The 22,251-nt window shown below is 42.5% G+C and overlaps 1 protein-coding gene across 1 annotated transcript in view; it reads right to left on the bottom strand.

Annotated features, from left to right (window-relative positions):
• The window catches only part of LOC119661601 (protein nubbin-like), a 233,643-nt gene extending 221,689 nt beyond the window's left edge, over window positions 1-11,954 (bottom strand). Inside the window, exon 1 of the mRNA XM_038071001.1 lies at window positions 10,808-11,954. The gene's annotated coding sequence lies outside the window, so the exon portion shown is untranslated. The remainder of the gene's footprint in view (window positions 1-10,807) is intronic.
• Between the last annotated feature and the right edge of the window lie 10,297 nt (window positions 11,955-22,251).

The raw sequence follows: 22,251 nt of genomic DNA on the forward strand, positions 1-22,251 counted from the left end.
TATTTCATTATCCTTCTTGACATTTCGCGCAAGAAATTAATTTTAGCAGTTTTATATTTTTATCAGTAACTGCAACTTGCCGAGCTGCTGATATTTCTTGGCTCAAGCTGTAACATCACACATGGAAGGACATAGCGGAATCGGCGACGAAATTGAAAAAAAGTGGGAAACCAGGCAAAGTTAACGGGGAACAAAAAGCAACAAAAAAGAGCAGCTTAGAAAGAAAACTTGAGGCACTGATAAAGAGGAATCCAAAGACGATCTAGATACTTGCGATGGAATGAAATTATGTGATGAAGGGAGGTTATACGTTATTTGAACCAACTACAAGGAAAACCTATTTGAGCCTACGAGAGCCCAGAAGAGAGAAAGAAAAACTTGAGTAGTTTTATCAATTGTAAGCATGGAGCGCCCACTGTTCATGAAGTCATGTAGATGAGCTATGAGTTATTCCTCCCTGAGCTAGAAAAAGCTTGACGAGGTCTAGGGGCTATTGGGGATGCTCTCGTAAAGTAGAAGAGCACTGCGCCTCTAGAACTCCTCGCACCATTAGGATGAATAGTCTCATCAAGGTCGTAATGTAGTTTAGAGGAATTGTGTACCTCCTGCATACCTGCTCCGTCAGAAAACTAAGTAGAGAGCTCCTCTTCTGCACTCCCAAAGTACCTTCTTTAGTTCTGCTCTTGTCATTTGTAACGGTTCTACGGTTTCAAAGTCTTTCTGGACTGGTTTCTTGCTCCTCCATGCTATGATACCTTTCACTTTCGAAATTGAACACAATTAGGTCCAAATAGTTGCCATTCATCAATGCCGAAAATTGATCAAGCATTCGAACTTATTGGAAATTGGAAATATTTTTTCCTCTCAAATTCTATTAGCTTCAATCATTAGTACAACCGTCGATTTAAATTAGGCATAGTGGGAGCCGCAGTAGGCATAGCGCGCTTCGATATTCCATTAAAATGTCTCTTCATCTCAAAGAAGAAGAAAAAATATCTAAAATTCTAAAAATAAATTAAATAAAGAGATTGTCGTTGTCGCAAACAAGTGGGAAAGGACACCGCTCAGAAGTTCAGGTGGCAATACCCTTTAGTGTGTAACCGTGAAAGTTCGTAAATCTGAAGAATTCTGGAGACCAATCACAGACGAAATGACGAGGAATACGAGGAACAAACTCCTGAGGTAATCTAACGAACGAACAAAAGGAAAACTCTACTCTCCAATGTGGGGTAGGAATGATGGTTAAGAAAACTTGCTTTAAAGGGAAATACGTGTAACCTGAAATTTAAAAGAAGCCAAGTGGATTTTTACCAGGAATAAAGTTCTGGAACTGATGCTTTCTACCGCGGACACCAAAAAAGAAGTTTGAGGCTATAATAGGCCATCATTCATAGGTTCACTGTCTGGAAACCTCGCCCCCCCAGTCCTTCAGTGCGCTAGAAAGTCTACAACAAACATATTGTGGCAAGAATAATATACAGAACGAATACGAAGCTAGAGAACAAAGAGGTCAGTAAATAGGTAAATAACCCGATAAAAGTCTTTCACGAAAACCACTACATCCCAGGATAAAACACTGAGTCGATCTGGCTATATGCAGCTCACGTCTAGGAAGGAGCAGTGGATAACGCTGTGTGCACGAGAATGTTTAATTTGGCATACCGGCCGATGCAATAAACGAAGGAAGGCGAATCCGTCGCAGGGGTTTGTGAAACCTAGAAAAGCCACTAGGTAGGGGTTCTACAGCGGTATACCCCACACTGATCCCGTGTATTGAGATATGGGTTTAACGAAAACACGGTAAATGGGACTTCCACCTGACGCAGTATCTTATCAGAAACGATGGCTATAGAAATTATTTGCATCGCTTCGGATTGAATGAGCCTTCTGACTATCCCGAATACACCGCTACACCCAAGAACCTGAAGCATATTATGTTCCATTGTTCGAGAATCATGGACGAAATGAGGAACGACCCTTTCAACGTAGTAATCGCACCACATAGTCTCATAGAAGAGCCATGATTCAAAAGAAGCTCCAGGAATTGGATCGATCCCGGAAGATGCGACGAATGCATGATTTGAACGTGGTATAAACCAGAGTCGTTTCCATGGTACTCTACGCTATTTTTGTTGAAATCGCCACGATACACCGCAATTAAACCCTGACTAATACACACTAATTTAATTTCAGCAGCTCTACTACCAAATCCGCCTCTTACTTACATGTTGGCAACCCCCCAATAGCGTACAAGAGAGAATACCGGCGAACATTTTCTACGACGTAAAACAAAGGATTGCCCGTTGGTCCTATAAATTGTGGGCTGTGCTACAGGCTCACATTCGCGGAAATCATATATTATTATGGAACTCAAAGCTGAGCTTCAGAACGGATCAGATTTCCACCGACGATAACGACACTGGAAAATGAAATAAGAATTTGAAACATAAAATGTAGCCTCCCTTTCAAACCAGGTGCTCACAAACACTCTCTGAGTAGGTCAAAAAGTACAAGATTTATGCCTTGGCGATCCAGGAAGTGAAATAATTAGGCAGAGACTGTGTCCAAAAGTGAAATACCGGTGGGAGTTGCTTTTGTGATCCATAAACATGGGAATGGTGAGCCAATAAAAGACACCTGGAATCAGCATTTGATTCGCTGCCCCCAAATAGCATGAAGATGTTTCTTGGCGACTTGGCGTGAGAAAGAGGCTTATCGAGCGTGGTATCACTACGGAGCATAATCACTACGGCTTGCGCACCATATTGAATGGCAGACAATTAAATAGACCACTTGCTCACCGGAAAGCGTACAGCATGTTCGAAGATTCAGTGGATTCGATAACAGACGTTAAACAGATTAGAAGCCAATGGGCCTCTGCGAAAAATTACTAAAAAAGGTAGTACAATCGCTTACCTGATCACCCACATACAAAGAAATGAAGAATGTCGTAAAAGTTCGCGAAATAACTGAGAGCCGGTGTAGACGGGATGCCTTTAGAATATCTAGAAGCTCCATGAACTCTTCGGTAAAATCGGAATTCCTGCATGTGTGCCGGAAAATTGGAGCAAAAGTCTAATATGAAAACAGTCTAATATGAAAAACAAGGACTAGGTAGATTCTCTTGGTAAAGGAAATGCTGATGTATATTCGTGTAATTCAAATAGGCATATGACAATATAAACCGATCTACACTGCATAAAAAGACGCTATCTGAACTTGGAGCCTCAGCCAAACTAGTCGAGTAGCAACAAACCAATTAAGCGATCAAATAAACCTACAAAGTCAGCTAATTAGGCGATTCCGAATAGACTCCAGGCTGAAGCAAATGAGCTGTGCAAATTACTCGTATAGATGGTATAAATATCCTGACAATGTAGAAAATGAGCACTGAAGTAGCCTCGGTAAAATTTGACGAAACAGCGAGCAATGTCAAACTATTATATAAGTAAACATGACCGACTCTATAATAACTTCTATGGGGATTGTATGAGGAAGAGAGAGGAGTAAATAGAAAAAAATCACGGCTGTATAATACAGGGACAGTTAATAAACTTCGTCACTTCTTGTTCCCGTCTATGACTAATTTGTACCTTAATCAAGTAGGCGTAGGTGGTGGACACCAAGAAGAACCATATTTTACAAATCTCAAAACGGCAGATACGGGCGTGAGAAAAACCACTCCGCTAGCCAGGACATTGGATAACAGGACCTAGTGGCCACTTGTCCAGTAATTCATAGGTTTAGCTTCAGGAAAACTGATTCCATTTTTATGGAGACCTTGGTGCACTTTGTCGCGAAAATTGAAAATTCGGTCATGATAAACAGGGGAGCTCGCGGATTTCGACAAACATATACAAGTCCTGGCAGCAGCGAAAAAGGACGAAAACACAATTATTCGACTACTGTGCAAAGACTTCAACGTCGGTCATTTTGACGGTCGTTTGAAAAGATTGGCTTGGATTTGAAAATCGACTGAATAGACCTCCCACTCCGGCAACAACAAAGCTAAATGCTTCCAAATTGGGAGGAAAAACTCGGACCAAAAACCCTTATCGTCTTTTACTACGACAACATACTTTAACATATTGGGCGTGTTGTCGCGGAACAAACAGTAGATTGTCCCTAAGCACTGCAAATCCTTTGCTCAGAGAATCAACCGTCTGCCAGATAAAGAAGGAACACTTATTGAAGCAAAAGGTGAATGTGCTCATTTTTAATCATTTAAAAATCTTTCTTTACATTTTATGTGTTTTTTTTTTATATCAAACAGGAACAGCAAGCAATGAATCAACTCGTAGATTTTCTTTTCATTTAAAGCAATTAAAATTCGAAGACCATTCCTGTATCTTGAAGAAGCGTACAAACCCAACCCAAGTTTGGTGATTGATCATATTGTTCTTAAGTTTCCTGGCCGCAAGTTCAGACCGTCTAAGTTGTCATAAAAAAACCGATTTCAGCAGTTCACCTAGCATTTTCCTTTAGGGTTACGAATTCAGGAGAGCTAGCTTTTTCCTTTAGGGTTACGAATTCAGGAGAGCTAAGTATTGTAACAATTAAAAGCTGTCCACATCATCATTCCAAACAAAACGGGTCCGAAAATTGTTGCAGTACTATGTAAAGCAAAATGTAAAGGTGACACGCCAGCAAGGAGTCAAAGTCGGATCCATTAGTACGTTTTTAAATGCACGTCTCACTGATCGATAATGAAAAGGGATCATGAAACCAAGTTAAGCCATAGATCACGACAATTTTAATGAGAATTGCGAAGAAAAGGCAGAAATTTGACAGTTTTCCAGTAGTTAGTTCCAGTTACCGTTTCTATCGTGCAATTTTCAGGACTAACGTCATTTGGAGGACGAAACATATTCCAATAGTTTTGCCGAGTCATGTCAAAATATAAGGGAAGGATTTATATTTCCCTGTTTTTAAAAATAAATTTTTAAGAAAACCCAAAAGCCGTTTATTTTCCTGAAAATTTGAGTGCTACTCCAAAATAGAGGGGTCCGTGGACCAGAAACAGTGGAAGAAAGTTTCTTTCCAATTGATCAGGTCCTCGATCAAGTGGCTGGCAAAACTAGGACTCCCCTTAACATAATTTAAACCTATAAGAAGCTTGAGGAATCTGGAGCCTTGGCTCATCTTTTTGTATGTATGGCCAAAAGACAATTTTCAGAAATTTCGCTTGTTTTTGATGCATTCGAAGTTTTTTTTATCTCATACTATATGACGGTATCCAAAATTATAAATGGGAGAGAAAGTAGGAAAAGAACTCCTACTGCTTTTTTCAATCTTTCGGATAGGAGGCAAATACTGCTTTGGAAGAAATCCTTTGCTTTAGATGCAATCCATGAATCGCCCAACCTCTAACAGTCTTCATCAAAAGTGGATTTCTGATCTGACAAATCAAGAACTATCGATCTAAATAAATGATCATCCGAAAGAGCCACATTCCATTTATGTAAATGTATCCAAATATCTTCTTACCGGATTTGCAACATGAGGGCCACCATTGTCGTGAAAAAAATACTTTCTCTTCCGCAGTACGCCGGTTTTATTTCTCTTGATACACGGCCTTAGGACATCAGTTGTAGCCGATCCCCAGTTATGGTTTCATTGGGAGCTCAGAATAAATTACACTTTTCTGATCCCACCAAATGAACAGGAGCCGCTTACACCCATGGATAGCCTCCACCGCTACTGATATTGATGGTTGGGCGGGCTTAAGAAAGGATTTTCTGCACTTGGGATTATTGTACTGGACCATTTCTCTCCATCTCCATGTACAAATTGGATGGGAACCTTCCGGAAGAACGTTTTGAGATAGTAAAATCTTATGTACCTGATTAAACCTGGTGAAAGTGAAGTCCGAAAGAACTAACTCTGAACTGAAAAAAATCGCAGTTGGTGTATCGTAGGGAAGGTTTTTTAGCCAAGCGTTGGTTTCTTGTATACCAGTAATATACCTCCAGTAACGAAGCCAAAATAGTGGCATTTGCAGTTGTCGAAGAAAAAAGATTTGAAAACCACATTGAACAGATGCACCAACCCAATCGACGAGCAGTTAGTAACGTATAAACATATTTTGAAGTCCAAATGAAGGTATACACTATATACTGACTTTAAACTTGTTTAAACTTTCCAAAAAAGTGCTGTCCTGATGGCTCAAGTAGTTTAGAGCGCTGGGCTGTCGTAGGCAGACACACTCTTTCTTGGGAAGTAATTCCTTTCAATTATGAAGCCCTTATGGACATACGGCATACAGCTGTGGGGCTACGTCAAGGGAAGTTCACTTGAAACTAAAGTTTTTAAGGAAGAACCAGCCAAGTGGGATTGACTGCATGGTATTTCCTCTACAAATATGAAGCTATATTATACAAGGGAAACTGCTACACAGGATAGATCTCAGTTGAAGCTTAGAAAGATGTGATTTTAGTGGATAAAAATGCCACATTTTCGGGGCCCATGAATTCTGGGCATAGTCCCTTGAAGATTTCCACCTCTTAAAAAAAGAAAAAAAGTCGGGAAGCCAGAAGCTAAGCGTTTCAGATATGAAAAGTTTTTTGAATTTCTTATAAAATCATACTTAAGTGAACATTTGTCCCATTTATACCTAGCCCGTAATGTGTGTGCGTTTAGTTTGTCAAACCATTCACTTTAGTATCCTACTGACGTTCAAAGCCCTAAAATGCAAGAAATTTGCACAAAAATGACAATTTTGAGCTATTATGACTATGTCAATAACAGTGCGATTTCCACCAAACTTATTATTAGGTAGTGTTATGCTTTATAGTATAGTCTACATTATTGGGAAAGTTGATGATTCCAGGATAAAGATAAAGGGGGTTCCCAGTCAATTTCTAGAAAATATACTTACAAGAAATAATGAATGGTAATATATTTTTATTAACTTTAATCGTATCAATAGGGAGTGTATTTTGAAGACTAGATACCATGCGAATGAACCACCATATTTATTTTCAGATATTTGGGTTGGGTAGTTTCCGAGAACGGGTGCTTGAACTAACCGACTCTTTTCGGGCCCCTGCACTCCTTGCCTTTGCAACCAATGTCAAAACTAATATCGGTTTCGGAAAGTACTAATCGAGACCTTTCATTTGGCACCCGACATGTAGTATAGTACTCGGTGAAAAAAAAGATTGACACCCTCTTTTGCATGAAGGGGACCCCCTTCAAACTCAACATGTAATTATGTTACTCACTACATGCAGCGAGATTCGCAGGTCCCATCTTTCTACCAAATTTCGTATAATTGGGATTAACGGTTTTTGAGATACAAGGTGTGACAGACGGACAGACTGACGGACAGACAGTTTTGTTTTACACAAAACCTTAAAAAAGAGAAAACCGTGAAATCCGGGCCGATGTTCCGCCACCATTCATGAAATAAAAGCAGAAACATTGAAGGAATTGATGGCCATACTGAATGTAAGGCCCACAGGACTAAAAAGATCATCTGAGTGTATTTATGCGGTGTTTCCAACGATTAATTATTTGAAATAATAAAAAAGCACTGATGAAAGGAACAAGTGGTTCCCGAAATATCGGTATTTGCAAGAATAAATATCTACACCAACGAAAAAGAAACAACAAATTTTTTATTATTTCAAATAATTAATCGTTGGAAACGCCGTATAAATACACTCAGATAAATATGGCCGTCAAGCCACAAGCGGTTTTTAACAGTCTGCTCAAATTCAAAGAAAAGTATGGCTGCACTTGGTGAAGACATCAAATTTCTCAAACTATGCTTGAAGTATGATGTCACGCCCAAGTCCCATGTGGTTAGTATTAAGTCAGGTTTAAGTTTACACTCTAAAATTACTAGGTCAGTCGAAGAAACCTTAATTAGGTCTAGTGTAAAAAAGCTGCATGCAAAATTACCATCTACCACACTGAAGGCTTATAATGAACACTTACAATGAGCAGCAACAGAAAACTGTGCGGAATCTACCTTCTTCAAAATTCAACGGGGCTACGAATGTGAAAAGGAACGCAAACGGACATTGCTAAGGAAGAAGCTCAACCTGTTAATAAAAAACTCGCCGCGCAGAGAGAAATGGATCTCCTAAACAAGGGTTGGAACTACGTCGTAAAAGTGACCTCCTAGTTTACAACTCGTTGTTGTAGATGTGGAAGGAGCCATAAAATTCATGGGCAACGAAGCTAAGGAGGAAATCCGCCATGAACTATCAAAAGCCATCACTTACCAAACTAAGATTCAAAAGTCTGCTAACCAGCGGGAAACCAATATCGTACGAGAACTGCGGAAGAAGCTGATGTATGATACTATCTAAAAGTGGACAAAGGTAAGGCGATTGTAATTATGGATAAGCAACATTACGACAACCTAGTAATGGGAAAGTTGACTGGAAGAAACTACTTGGAATTGAGAAATGACCCGCTACCAGGATCCATAAAACGAGTAGAGAAGACCCTAAAAGAATGCTCTCTAGTGGTTGGTAACCCAGCCCGGCTGCGGAAGCCAAACCCCTCTTTACCCAGAATCCGATGCCGACCAAAAATACACAAATCAGGCAATGAGATGAGGAAGATTATTGCAGATTCTAACTTCCCTACTTACAACATTGGGAAGTGGTTGGTTGAGGAATGCCAAAAATTGCGATCTATCAACAGTAAACAATCTGTAAAAAAATTCAAAAGAATTGATTGTAAGATTGAATGCAGTCGGGGCTTTGGCGGATAATGAACGCCTAGTGTCATTTGATGTCAAAGCTCTATTTCCCAGTACGCCTGTAAAAGAGACAATAACAAAATTTGAAGTGTGGCTACTACGGTTTGGTTCGACACCAGAATGAAGGAGAAAGGCTAAAAAATATACGAGATTGGCTTGCCTCTGCATGAATGAAAATTATTGTACACTCATGGAATTTGAAATAATAAAAACTTGTTGTTTCTTTTTCGTTGGTGTGAATATTTATTCGATATTGCGGGAACCATTTTTTTCCTTCATCATATTTTCAGGAAACCCACCAACACCCAGCGCACAATCCCGGTCACTTCGTTCCATAGCTACTAGCATAAAATGGCAGCTTATGGCACGAGAATCCACCGCCTCCTAACAATTCCACTCACAGAGGAAGACTACCGGAGCGAAAAACTTTACATTATGGACACGGCAAGGAAGAACGCGTACACCAGCACAACCATAGACGCGATGATCATAGAAGATAGAACGTAGTAAGATCGCTACAGTGTATACCCAACAATCGGCCTCTACCGCTCTAAAACGATCAAGTGTCACCTTCTCAAATCTGTCAAAGCATATAAAACGGACATTGAAAAGGTTTGACATACAGTTGGTTGGATCAAGTCGGATCTACTAGCTAAAATCCCAGCTGGCTAGGGAAAAGGACCGAAAAACGGTAGAGGAGATGATCGGCATATATAAAATCGCTTGCTCAGATTGTCCAAAGGTGTATATCGGACAAACGAAAAGACTGGTAACTACTAGATTCAGGGAACATACGAAGGAGGCAGAGTTGGCTGTCAAGTACTTCCGAAAACCTACAAAATCTATCCTCTATTCATGAATGGTGGCGAAACATCATATCCAAGGAGGTATCTTTTGGATCACACTGTATTTTCTAGACAAGCTTAGAAGTAGGTCGCTCAAAAACTATCCAGCCGTGGCTATGACAGCCGTGCTAACTTTTTAAAAAGCACCCTAAGGGGTAAAGTACATGACCTGCAGGTATTTCTTGGAAAATCTAATTACTGTCGGTACAAATTAGCGCTAAAAGATAACTAAACTTTCTTTGTCGTTTTGGTCTAACTGCTTGTGATCATTGGACTTCAATGCATCTTAAAAACATGTCCTTCATTTTAATTAAAAATTGTCCTTTCTAGTGTAAAAATTTCCTGTTGTACCTATGCGTAGTTTCTGTTCACTTTTTTGGGGAGTACACGGTATGGTCTCTGGTTTTCGCATTGGTATTTTTTCTCTTTTCCCATTGCGATTATAAATTATCATCACATTTGAGGCAATGCATGTGTAAAACCTACAAAAGCAGGACAACATAAACATCCATGCCAAACCAAGAATCGAACCCAGGGCACCGTGGTCCAGAGGCTTCATTTTCAGGCGAATCTATTTATCTATATAAGTATGGAATCAAAATATAGATGTTCAGTTCTGGACAAGCTTTGTTCGAAAGTATGGGCGGATTTACGTGCAATATAATTCGTAGTCATGTTGTGTTCTGCGAATTATATAAAGGAGCACTTAACATGTTCGAGCTGCTTCGGTCACGCTGCTCCCAGGGCAGAGGTGATGCAGCGTCTGATGATTTGTCTATGCTCTGGTAAGAAACTGTAAAGCCGTCGTCCCCTAATATTTTCAAAACCAGTCGTTTAAGATAATCCTTTGCACTGGCGAAAGGTCACTTTTCTGGAATAATGACTCTCACAATTCGGAAAATTTCCCATGGAAAAAAGTTTGGAAATTTTATTCGAAGACGTCGACTACCAAGTTATCATATAAGCTCCTTTCGTCTATCGGATCAAGATATTATGATATATTCCTTATTCGTTTTAATGATGCAACTGATTTCATTGTGGGAATCATCCCCGAAAAGCTTCCCAGAAGATGATAAAAATGCAAAAAAACCTAGTTTGGACAAAAACTGATAACAGGATAAAGGAATGCGGTTGAAATCTTCAGTTCAAAAGCACGAGTGGAACTATGCAGTTCACCCTATTCTTCTCACCTTTTTCAATATAATCGAATCTAAATGAATCACTAAAACAATTTTCTAATAATTACCTGTTGCTGCTAATACTAAACACTCCACTTTCCTTATCGACGTCCACTCGATACTATCAGACATCATACACGGCACGGTAGAAACGGCACACATACATGGGGGCGGAAATCGACAGAACAACGTAACAAATCACAAACAACTCGAGATAATCAAAATCTAATTAAAACTCAAGTGGAAAATTATAAAACGAGGATAATTCCAATTTTAAGGGAGTCATATCACTGGCAAGAACCGGACCCGTGAAACCGCTCTAATATAGTTATCAATAAAATTTGAGTAAGTGCAGCGCTAGGGGTTGGTGATTCGTCACTTCCTAAGCTGTACGTGTTCTTGGGCAGGAAATTGGGGGTCTATTTAAAGTTTTTCACCGGGTACCGGGTCAGGACAAATTTCCTATCGTCTCAGGTTACACTACGAATATGTGGTTATCCCGCAATAGTCACAACTGTTCACACTCCACACGACGTTCGCACTTTACTTCCTTCCCGAAAACATTCCAATTTTTTTTTTCTTCTCCAAATTAAACTTTATTGCACACGACAATTAATTATCCGTTAGAGTGATTTCTTCCTTCCTGTTCGCATTACTAGATGGCACTTTTTTCATGAATGAGCAGCGACAACACACGACAATAATCGGTCAGTGATAGTTGGGCACAGGTAAACCTGCCTCCATCCAAAGGTGAACTAAGACCAAAGGTGCCGCCAATAAATCAAAAACGTCGACGAGCCGTCGGTCGGTGACGCAGTGCAATGACGCAATGGACGTGGTGCGCGCACTCTCTCACTATCTACTGCGCTGCAACTGAGCTGCCCAGGCATGCGCGCTCCACGTTCAACTCAAGCCCCGATCTCTGGAACTGACCAATTCTGTGCCCACAGACTATGGACCCCGTCTCCACAAGCCCCGGGACGGTAGGGGTTAAGCGATTCCAGTCAACACCAGTCGAGTTGAAAGAGAGTTGAAAGGAAAATTTCCACCCAAGACGTTTCGCGCGGAGACGAATTCGTCACTGGCTAACGGCCTCTAACCAAAGTGGAGCCCACGAGTGCCCACAGTCCGCTTCTCGCAACGAAAGATCGCAATAACACAACAAAACCCCACGGCGCGCTGTGGCTATACTCCCAGTGGCCAACCACCTCTGCTCCCCTGCCAGAGTGCGATTCCGCTCCCCCACACAGTCCCCCACACCCCATCCCTGCTCCACTGCTCCAGCACGCGGAAAGGTAAGCCCGCGCCCAGGTGACTGTGGGCCGAGAGCAACGAGCGCCCACGTTGGGAGCCAACTGCAAAACAACGAACCCAAGCCCCAGCGCATTCAAAAGCCAATAAAAAACGACACCCAGCCGACGTGCACGGAAAAAGTGGGAAATGGAAAATGGGAGGCCTCGTCGTCGCCCCATTCATACCCAAACCCGCTCCGCGCGACGCGAGACTCGCACGCTGGCGGTGGCACCGGCCGCGAGTGCAAGTGATGTCGGCCGCGATGGAGATGTGGTTCGAGGTGGAGCCTTCCCACTGTCCCCCAGCGTTGCACACGTCCAATTGGATTATTGTCAGTGCGGGGAGCTACCGGTCTCCGCGAGATGCAGTTTTGTTGTGTGTTTTCCACTTGGTGTGGTTTAGCGCCCATTGCAGCCCCAGATGCACGCGAGATGCATCTCGGTAGCTGCATCCATGGACCGCAGCATCTTCGTTCCAGATTTTATGCATCATTTTTATCGTTTTTATGACGGGAATTCTTGACGAGTTTTTCGATTGGACGCTTCGTGAATAGTTGATGAGGAGGTGGAGAACTAATTTGCATTTTAGCTTGTTTTGGGGGAGTTGGGGCGAAATTTTGTGAATGTGTTTGTGCCGAACACTTTAAGGATGCTTTCGTATGTACAGATCACATCCGAGATAAAAGGACACTCAGGATACTCGCTTATAAGTGCAGAAGTGAACTTGCATGAATTCCTTATTAAAGCAAGCGAATGAAATGCAAGCGATTCAACTCCTTTCAATCGTCTCGTGCATAAGTGAACACGAAACTGAACCGGCTGCAAATTGTTTCGCCCGTAGCGTCGCACAATAATTTCGGTGAAAGAAATCTGCACGTAACACCAAGGTTGGAAGGATGGTGAACTGTTGACTTCCTTCCAACGGGATTTTAAGGGATAATTTTGATATTCATTAATTTTAAATTCCCCAAATACTCGATGCTGCAAATACTGTCAGTGCAAGGTTTGGTATTTGGCGTAAAGTGTACGCAGGAAAAAGGACATTGTGGAAATGCTGACGATTTTCATACAAAGAAATGTGAACACTTAGTTGTGGCAGAAAAAAATGCTATAAGGAAATGTTAGGCACATTGACGCCGGGGCGATGGTAAATTTCTAGCTTTAGTTTGAAGTTGATTTTGTTCAAAGTCATTAGACATATATGGGAAGAGGCAACAATATCTATTGGAACACTTGTAATGGCAAAATATGATTGACGATGATCAAAAGACCTAAGACCTAAGATCCTAAGTGACCGGAGACGACTAAGAAGGGGGAGCTATTCCAAAAAAGAACCTAAATAGATGGCGAAATTGACCGTGAAATTCCGCCTGCAAATATTGAAGCTAAATCAAAGTGCACGTTTCTGCACTAGCCAGACTTGAGCAATTCGATCCCTCACGTGTCGTTATACCAAAAATTCAGGTGTGGGTCCGCACCGGACCCTGAAAATAGCATCACGCGAACTAAACTAGAATGAAAATAACAAAAAATAACTCCGGACTCGAGTGCCGCGATCGAAAGGGCGATCTTCGATCGTTGTTCGTCCTGCTTCAAATGTATGATGAGGCGCTTCCTTCGAGGCCTCGAGGGCCTCCCTGCCTTGCTGTCCTCAGGTCTTTATATTGGAGGATACCCCTTTTTGTATAGAGAGTTTTGCGGGGGGAAGGCGAAGAGGGATAAAGGACGTCCTCGTATTAATAAAAATTTATCGAGGATTCACTTTTTCTATTCCAAGATAAATTCTGTAAAATTATAAAATAAGATCAAAAATTAAAGTAATAAAAGGAGCTCATCAATTTAAATAATTAAATAATTAAGCTCGGTGGTGAAAGGAGTAGGGTCAGATAGCTTCAGTCTGAATGGCCGTTCGGCACCGCTGCATCCCAGGGCATCTTTCAGCAACACCATGCCGCACTGGATGTGTATAGAATTCTCGGAAATGGATCTTACATTCGCTAGCAGACGGCGTATGATCTGGAACTTCTGCCGAGCCAAAGAAACGTTTAAGGGTGGCTTGTAATTCTACCATAGATATGTTGGATACTAACGCTAAATAGGAACCTTCATCATCATCATCATCAACGGCGCAACAACCGATATTCGGTCTAGGTCTTTCCTAATAAGGAACTCCAGACATCTCGGTTTTGCACTGAGGTCCACCAATTCGATATCACTAAAAGCTGTCTGGCGTCCTGACCTACACCATCGTTCCATCTCAGGCAAGGTTTGTTTCAGCTTCTTTTTCTTCCAACGGCATTGCCCTTATAGACTTTCCGAGCTAGATCATCCTCAGTCATACGGCTTGAGTGACCCGCCCATCGCAACCTATTGAGAAACATTTTATAAACACTCAGAGGGTCGTGGTATTGCTCATAGATTTCGTCATTGTATAGGCTACGGAATCGTCCATCCTCATGTAGGGGGCCAAAAATTCTTAGGAGGATTCTTCTCTCGAACGCGGCCAAGAGTTCACAGTTTTTCTTCCTAGGAACCCAAGTTTCCGAGGAACACATATCGACTGGCAAGATCATTGTCTTGTACACTACGAGATTTGACCCTATGGTGAGACGCTTCGAGCGGAACAGTTTCTGTAAGCTGAAATAGGCTCTGTCGGTTGCCAACTACCGTGCGCGGATTTCGTCATCGTAGCTGTTATCGGTTGACATTTTCGACCCTAGATAGGAGAAACTATCAACGGTCTCAAAGTTGTAGTCTCTTACCTTTATTCTTCTCGTTTGACCAGTGCAGTTTGATTTTGTTGGTTGGTTGGTTTTTGGTGCTGACGTTGCGAACATATATTTTGTATTACCTTCACCTGTTTATGGCCGTATTTGTGATAATGTTCTTCAGGTGATTGTCAAGGTCATTTGTTGATGCTTCATCACCAGGATCTCCGTTGACTGAGGTTATTGCGGCATCCATTTCCCTTTTATAGGTGTTGCGGAGGGCTGCTTTGTGGATGGCTTCAGTGTTAACTCTCACTTGATTGTCAGAGGGGATTCTGGGTGGTGTTGCTATGCGAGCTCGGAGCACCATGCCAATGAGATAGTGATTCGAGTCGATATTGGCCCCCCTATATGTTCTGATATTACAATATTTATTAAAACACTTGTAATGGCAAAATGTGATTGACGATGATCAAAAGATTATCCTAAGTGACCGGAGACGACCAAGAAGGGCAAGCTATTCCAAAAAAACCTAAAAAGATGACGAAATTGACCGTGAAATTCCGCCCGCAAATATTGAAGCGCCATCAAAGTACACGTTTCTGCACTAGCCAGACGTGATCAACTCGATCCCTCACGTGTCGTTATACCAAAAATTCAAGTGTCCTTTTTGATGCGTGGGTCCGCACCGGATCCTGAAAAATAAACAAACGGGCGATTTGCGCGAACATACCAAAATAGCATGACGCGAGCTAAACTACAATGAAAATAACAAAAAATATCCCTGAATTTGAGTGCCGCCATCGACAGGCGAATCCTTGACGAATCACATCCTCGATCGTTACTCGTCCTGCTTTAAATGTATGAGGAGGCGTTCCCTCCGAGGCTGCCTCCCTGCCTTGGTGTCCTCAAGTCTTTATATTGGAGAATACCCCTTTTAGTAAAGAGAGTTTTGCTGGGGTGAGGGCGAAGAGGCATAAAGGACGTCCTCGTGTCAATAGAAATTTATCTGAAATTCACTTTTTCTATTCCAAGATAAATTCAATAAAAATTCCAGAAAATTATAAAATAGGATCAAAAATTAAAGTAATAAAAGGAACTCATAAATTTAATTAATTAAAATAAACCCAAGTGCAAGTGAAGTGTTCGCCACCGCACCCATATAAAATTCTCGCATGTATATAGAATCCTCGGAAATGGATCCTTTCCATAGAGCAGGTATTCCCAGGCTCCATGCATCTCCGGCTAGTCTGAGAATTCTGTATTGTGATGCAATTGCGGCTATCAGATTGCACGGTCAGAAGATTCGCTTCTGAGTTATCGGTTTGAATGACCGAAAAGATCCACCATTTAAAATTCTTCTAGAATGTCGGCAGGATTCACTAAGGCAGGTTGATTGAAATCAACTCTGTAAATGCCAGCAGACTGGTGAAGAATAATATGCAGGGGTTTTACCGGAACTATGCTATCCCTAGTGAGACATCCCTAGTTGAAATTCTGGACACACTAAAGCAGACAATTTCTGTCGCATGCAGTCGTTTACGAAGGTATGGCGAAAGTCACTCCAGACATGTCCAGAATGCAACGTATGCTAGGAACCTGGTGAGCTTTTTCACTCAACAAATCCCGAATCATCACTCAATGAATCGAACAGAGCGCGCAGAGAGTGCAGTTTTCGATAACGGAAGCGAAAGAATGTTGGAATGGACTTTGAGGGTTACCCGTGAATTGTCTTTGGCAACCATTTATCGAATAGATAGCAATGTGCTAGGGAGTTCTTTGCGGAAATGGAGGGATTTATGTATGCATTCAGAATGACGTGGTTGCCGGTTCATCCTGAAAGAATGGGTGGAGAATGACCAGTGCAGAATGTGTGGTTTGGCGTTAGAGACGTTAGACCATCTCATTTCTGGCTGCACTGTAATTACGCCAGTGCAGCATACGAACAGGCACAATGTCGTATGTAAGGTGATTCACCAAAATACAAGTATGCATACAAGTATGGGTTGATCACGGAAACATGCCCAGTTTACCGATATGAGTCGCAGGCAGTACTTGATAGTGCTGCTTACAATATGTATTGGAATCGAGTTCTAAGTGATCACGACAAATGCCACCATAAGCCTGGTGTTCTGTTAGTTGACAAGACGAGTCGCTCCTTGTATGTTTTTGATATTGCTGTCCCCCGAAGTACCAACATTGAATAGAAGTACGTGGAGAAGAAGGTGAACTATGAGCCACTGGCTCGGAAAATCGAAGAAATTTTACTTCTCGGGTGGCTGGTTGTAGTTTCCATAATATAACCCTAACCCTAACCTAAATTCCTCATAGCTTCCCTTGATATTCTGGAATTTTCGGACAGTCTGGTTCAAACCATGCAGCAATACACCATTCTGCATAGGTACTCGATGTTCCCGGGTGTTGTCGATAATAACTTATCACTGGAGTCTTTTGGCCACGAGCTCTTCAGACAACACTTGCTTCTTCACTTTACTTCGTCATTTCAAACTATTTGCAATCAAGCGCTAGTTTCATGCAACACTTCCACTCCTTTCTGCTTTAATTTTGCTTGTCCTTGATGCAAAGACAGGACAAAATTTCCCGAGCAAAACGCCAGGATCAACTTTTCGTCGCTCTTGGTCACTTTTCACTGTTGGTATGGACCAATGATGTGCTGGGCGTATGGGACTATTCGACCTAGAAAGATAGCGGACAATATCTTATAGATGGTACTCAGCAAAGTGGTACCTCTATAATTACTGCACTGAGTGATATCTCCTTTTTGATATATGGGACAAATAATCCCTCGTTACCAATCGTCAGGTATTGATTCACATCATCATCATCATCAGCAGCATCAGTTGATGAACCGCTTGGTGTAGTTTCATCGGCTCCTGACGACTTATTGTTTTTAAGCCGATGAATTGTTCGATCTGCTTCTTCCATGCTTGGTGGTGGCATCAACTCGCCGATATTTTGGCTGTTGAGCAGTTCATTGAAGTACTCATCCCACCACTCCAATATGCCCATTCTGTCGGAATTCAGATTTTCCTCATTTTCTCGGATGAGCATCGAAGTGTATAAGTAGTCATCCTACTGATTTGTTGGCAAAACATCCGCGCCTGGTGCGGTTACTCCCTGTACTTTTTGAGTTCGCAGATTTGTTGGTTCTCTCATGTTTCTTTTTTTGCCTGTCAAGTTGCTTTTCCACGACCGAGTTCGTATGGATCATTCGTTCGTGCCGTTGCTAGCTTACATTCATCGTCGAGTATGTCTGTGGCCGTATCAATGATAACGCTTTTCAGGTGATTGTGAAGATCATTTGTCGATAATTCATCTCCGGGAGATCTTTATTGCGGCATACATTTCCTCTTAATCGGTGCTACGGAGGACTGTGCTGTGGAACTCTTCAGTGTTAACTCCCACCTGATTGTAAGAGGGGATTCTAGGTGGTGTTTTTTTTTAGATCCTGGAGCGCCATGCCCACTAGATGGTGATCCAAGTCTAAATAGGCCGCCTAAATGTTCTGACATCCATCAATGCTGAGTGGAGTGCGCTTGATCAACACGTTTTCAATTTGTTGTCATTGGTATCCTTATGTAACCTATGGGAGCCGACGTATCGCCTAAATAGAAATCGGTCTCTGGCCCACGCATCTCTTGCAACGCTGTTACATCAGCCCTATATTGGGACAGGGTATGGGGTAGCTCAGCAGCATTCAATCTGTACAGGGGGCGCACGTTCCATGAGAAAATTCGCAAATCGGTATTCCGTTGTCGTTGCCGGGGTCGTCGTTGTGTTATCAGTCCAATCCGAGGCTCCTGTTGTCAATTCGTTAAATCGGTTTCGGTGTAGAGTTGTCAGCCCTACCCAACCTCCAGCCTGGAGGACCAGCTGATACAATTTGTTCCGCTTTTACGCGTGGGAGGCTCACCTTCATCCTTCTCCGTCTGCAGCTTTTCGTTAAGAAAGAGCTCTCAACGGTTACCACGTGGAGGTGGAGATAGGGTGTGGCAGTCGAGTTGTTGATGTTTCTTCCAGCAGGCATTTCCCAGGTTTTATGCTCCATCGTTGGTACCAACCCACATTTTGCCCTGGGATCTATACTACCCATTGACCACCCGGAATAATAATAATAATAATCGTTGGCGCAACAATCCATGTTGGATCAGGACCTTGAAGTGTGTTAGAGCAATTCATTCAAGACCGTAACGGTACACTAGGAGGCAATGTGGTCAGCATTGCGCTCGCCCGAGATTATTACCCTGATTTGACTCAGGTACTCATTCACAGCTGAGTCGACTGGTATCCGACGTCAAATCACGATACAAATTCCACTGCCACCAGTGAGATTTGAACCACGACCTTCCGTAATACAGCCTTGCGCTCTAACCACTCAGCTATCCGGACCACCCGGAATATCCAGACATTATTGAGCGAGATGCATTCCCATACCAGTTTAGAGTTCACCTAGTTCAACCTAAGAGCCTTGATCGCTGCTTGACTGTCAGTCAGAATAGCAATGATCGCCCTCTGTAGTTCCTTTGGAGATTAAGGAGCCACATGCTTACCCTTTGGCTCTAAGTAAAAACCGAAGTAATCATCCTAATTGAATACCGACCTTGCATCCCATATCGTTCGTCGAGTCGATAATCGAGTCAAAACCAAAGGTAAAGTACCTTGGACTGACTCTTGACTCAAATATGAGCTTTTTTGAATAAATCAAAGCAGCAGAGAACATTCGTTTTAGGAATGATGGGGTCCTAAGTCCGCATAAACTTGTGTTCTACGAATTATATAAAGGAGCACTCAACATCTGCGAGCCGCTACGGTCACGCTGCTCCCAGGGCAGAGGTGAGGCAGCGTCTGTCGATTTGCCTCTGCCCTGGTAAGAAACCGTAAAGCCGCCATCGCTTCACTTTTTTCAGCAGAGAACAATTGCGTGGCTCCTTAGCAACTTAGGTGCGCCACTGAATCGGAAGCATGGTGAGACTGACTATTTTCTTATCCAGTTCATAAGTGAGCATGGAGGTGTTCAGTCTTACCTGCACAAGATTGGAATGACACGGTCTCCTGATTGTGTGGTTTGCAACGAAGTTAGAACTCGACTGGTAGAGGGATCGGATTGCGGTGAGTTCTTTGAACTAACAGTTCCTCTCCTCTTCTCCCCTCTCGTTGGTAAAAGGAATTTCTTGATTTGAAGACTGAAGAACAATTTGCGCATTTTCTTATGGAGGGTGCGCTCGCTGTACAGAAAAGGAGCTCCCAAGCAGCTAGCCGATACCTTGTGCCAATATAGGGCTGATGTATTGTCATAGTGTGATGCGATTGACAGGTAACGGTTTCCTGCAGAAGAGCCACTATATCATTTATTATAGTGGTCATCTGCTAAACCATGTGACTGGTTCGACGATGAATGTAAACTAGAAACAGAACGAAAAAATGCTGCATACTGGGTAATGCTGCAATCCCAAAGGACACGGGTACACAAAGAGACCTATCACGAACTCCGTCGAGCGAAGAATTGACTTCACATACGGAAAAAAGGACTCTTGGATGAACCAATAGGTTTGTGATCTTAAGAAATATAGCAAGGAACTGCACCAAGTGAGGAAATTTTACCAACAAGTCACCAGAATGAGGCCTTATCCACCTCATCCTGCCCAGACAAAGAGGGAAATCTGACTTTCGACAGAATGCGTATATTAGAAGGATGGGTTGAGTACTTTGATGATCTGCTCTGCTTTGTTATCCCGACTAAATTGATAAGATGGACTAGGCCGGCCCCGCAACAGAATCACTCACGAGACCATTCAACATCCACAGCTGTCTAAACTAAAAGGAAGTCTTATAATGATTTTTTTAAGCTCTCCCTATCCCCTAGACGGAGTGATAATAATGAAGCCCAGTTCCACCAAGTTGCCTTTTGTCGCTTGCCTGGATTGCTATGCGGTAACAAAGAAAAGCTTAGGAAGTTGTGCCTGTGTCGAGCTGTTGGGCAAAATTTAACGAATTTCTGCAGCGGTTCGAAAGGGGACAAATTAGAGGCAAGCAGTTGGTATAACACGGAGCTACATAGCGCCTGGATTTTTGAGACCCAGTCAAGAAGAGTCGACTGAAGATCAAGATGCTGTCTAGGTTTTGGGGTTGTGATTAGGATATTTCTCTGACGATGAAGGTGCGGGAGTCGAATTTGCAGATCGGGGAAAGTTGGCTGCAAAAGTGGATGCTCGTGCTGTTTTCCCTAGTTCAGAGTGTCTGCGTTGGAGTTTTAATTCCTGTGACTTTCCGCATTCTTAGCAAAAAAGCTTGCATTGGGGCGTCACCTTTCCTGTAACCACGCGGGCAGGTAGCTTTCAGCTTCAGTGTGTAGTGACCGCGGCTTCGCAACGGGAGCGGAATCTCATTCGCCTCTTTCTGAATTAATTTGTCAAATAATGCATCTCATGGGGACCGGTTCTTGGTTGAATAGCTGGACTGGCGGGTGAGGTACAGAGAAAGTTTTGTATTGGCACCGGAGATAGCCGTGAAGACGGGAGGTAACGATCTAGGAATTTTTGCTGGAGCATCTGGTAGTATCGAGCAGCCCCTGCCCTGACTCTTGAAGCCGATTTTTTCCACATCGACACAGCCAGGAGTGGATACGTTGGAGCAGAGCAAGTTGCGGATGGTTTCAAAGGCGCCAATGGAGTTGTTATCCCAATTGCCGCAGAAATTCTAAAATCCAAAGGAAAGTACTATCCCCGTCGTCTCCTTGGTGTTTTAACTTTGGATATTGTCCCTGCTCGAAAATTCATCTATGATTCATATAAAGTTGATGTGAATACCGTTGATATTCCGGTGATCGGTGGACATTCTGGTGTTACAATTATTCCGGTGACATCACAATGTAAACCGATTTTGAGAAAATCACAATGCGCATCCAAGAAGCTGGCACAGAATGTGTGAAAGCTAAGGCTGAAGCGAGAAGAGGGTTAAAGCGATTTTGATCTGTGCCCGTTCAGAAGAACAGCGAGTGATTTAAGAAATATTAGTTAAGCGTTTGGTATTGCAAGAAGCATGGTTCATTGCTAACCGTACGCAACGCGACGCATAAAAAAACCAGCCCTAGAAGGAAAAGGAAAATTCGGTCGAGTTTATATATTTATTTTTTTTTTGTTTGGAGTGGATCAATATCTCATGAATTGTGAATAATTTTTAATGATTTGACGGCTACCTCCCTCTCTCTTCCTCCTTGACCCCGCAAAACCTTTTTAGGGACATTCTCTGAAATACTGGTCTGAGGATATCAGGGAAGGAAGGGAACATCAGGGGCCGCGCCTCAATCACAGGCAGATCTTCCCTCGCGATCGCGGCACTCGGGTCCGGAGACTTAAGGCTCCACGCGCGCGGTTTTTTTTTATTTTTCAGTTTTAGCTCGCGTTCTGGTTTTTTTCGTTAGGCCGTCACGAATTCCTTCGTTTGTTGTCTATTTTGAAATTCGGTTCGGACCCACATATCAGCGTGAGGGAT

Source organism: Hermetia illucens, chromosome 1, assembly GCF_905115235.1.
Source record: "Hermetia illucens chromosome 1, iHerIll2.2.curated.20191125, whole genome shotgun sequence".
Taxonomy (NCBI): Eukaryota; Metazoa; Arthropoda; class Insecta; order Diptera; family Stratiomyidae; genus Hermetia; species Hermetia illucens.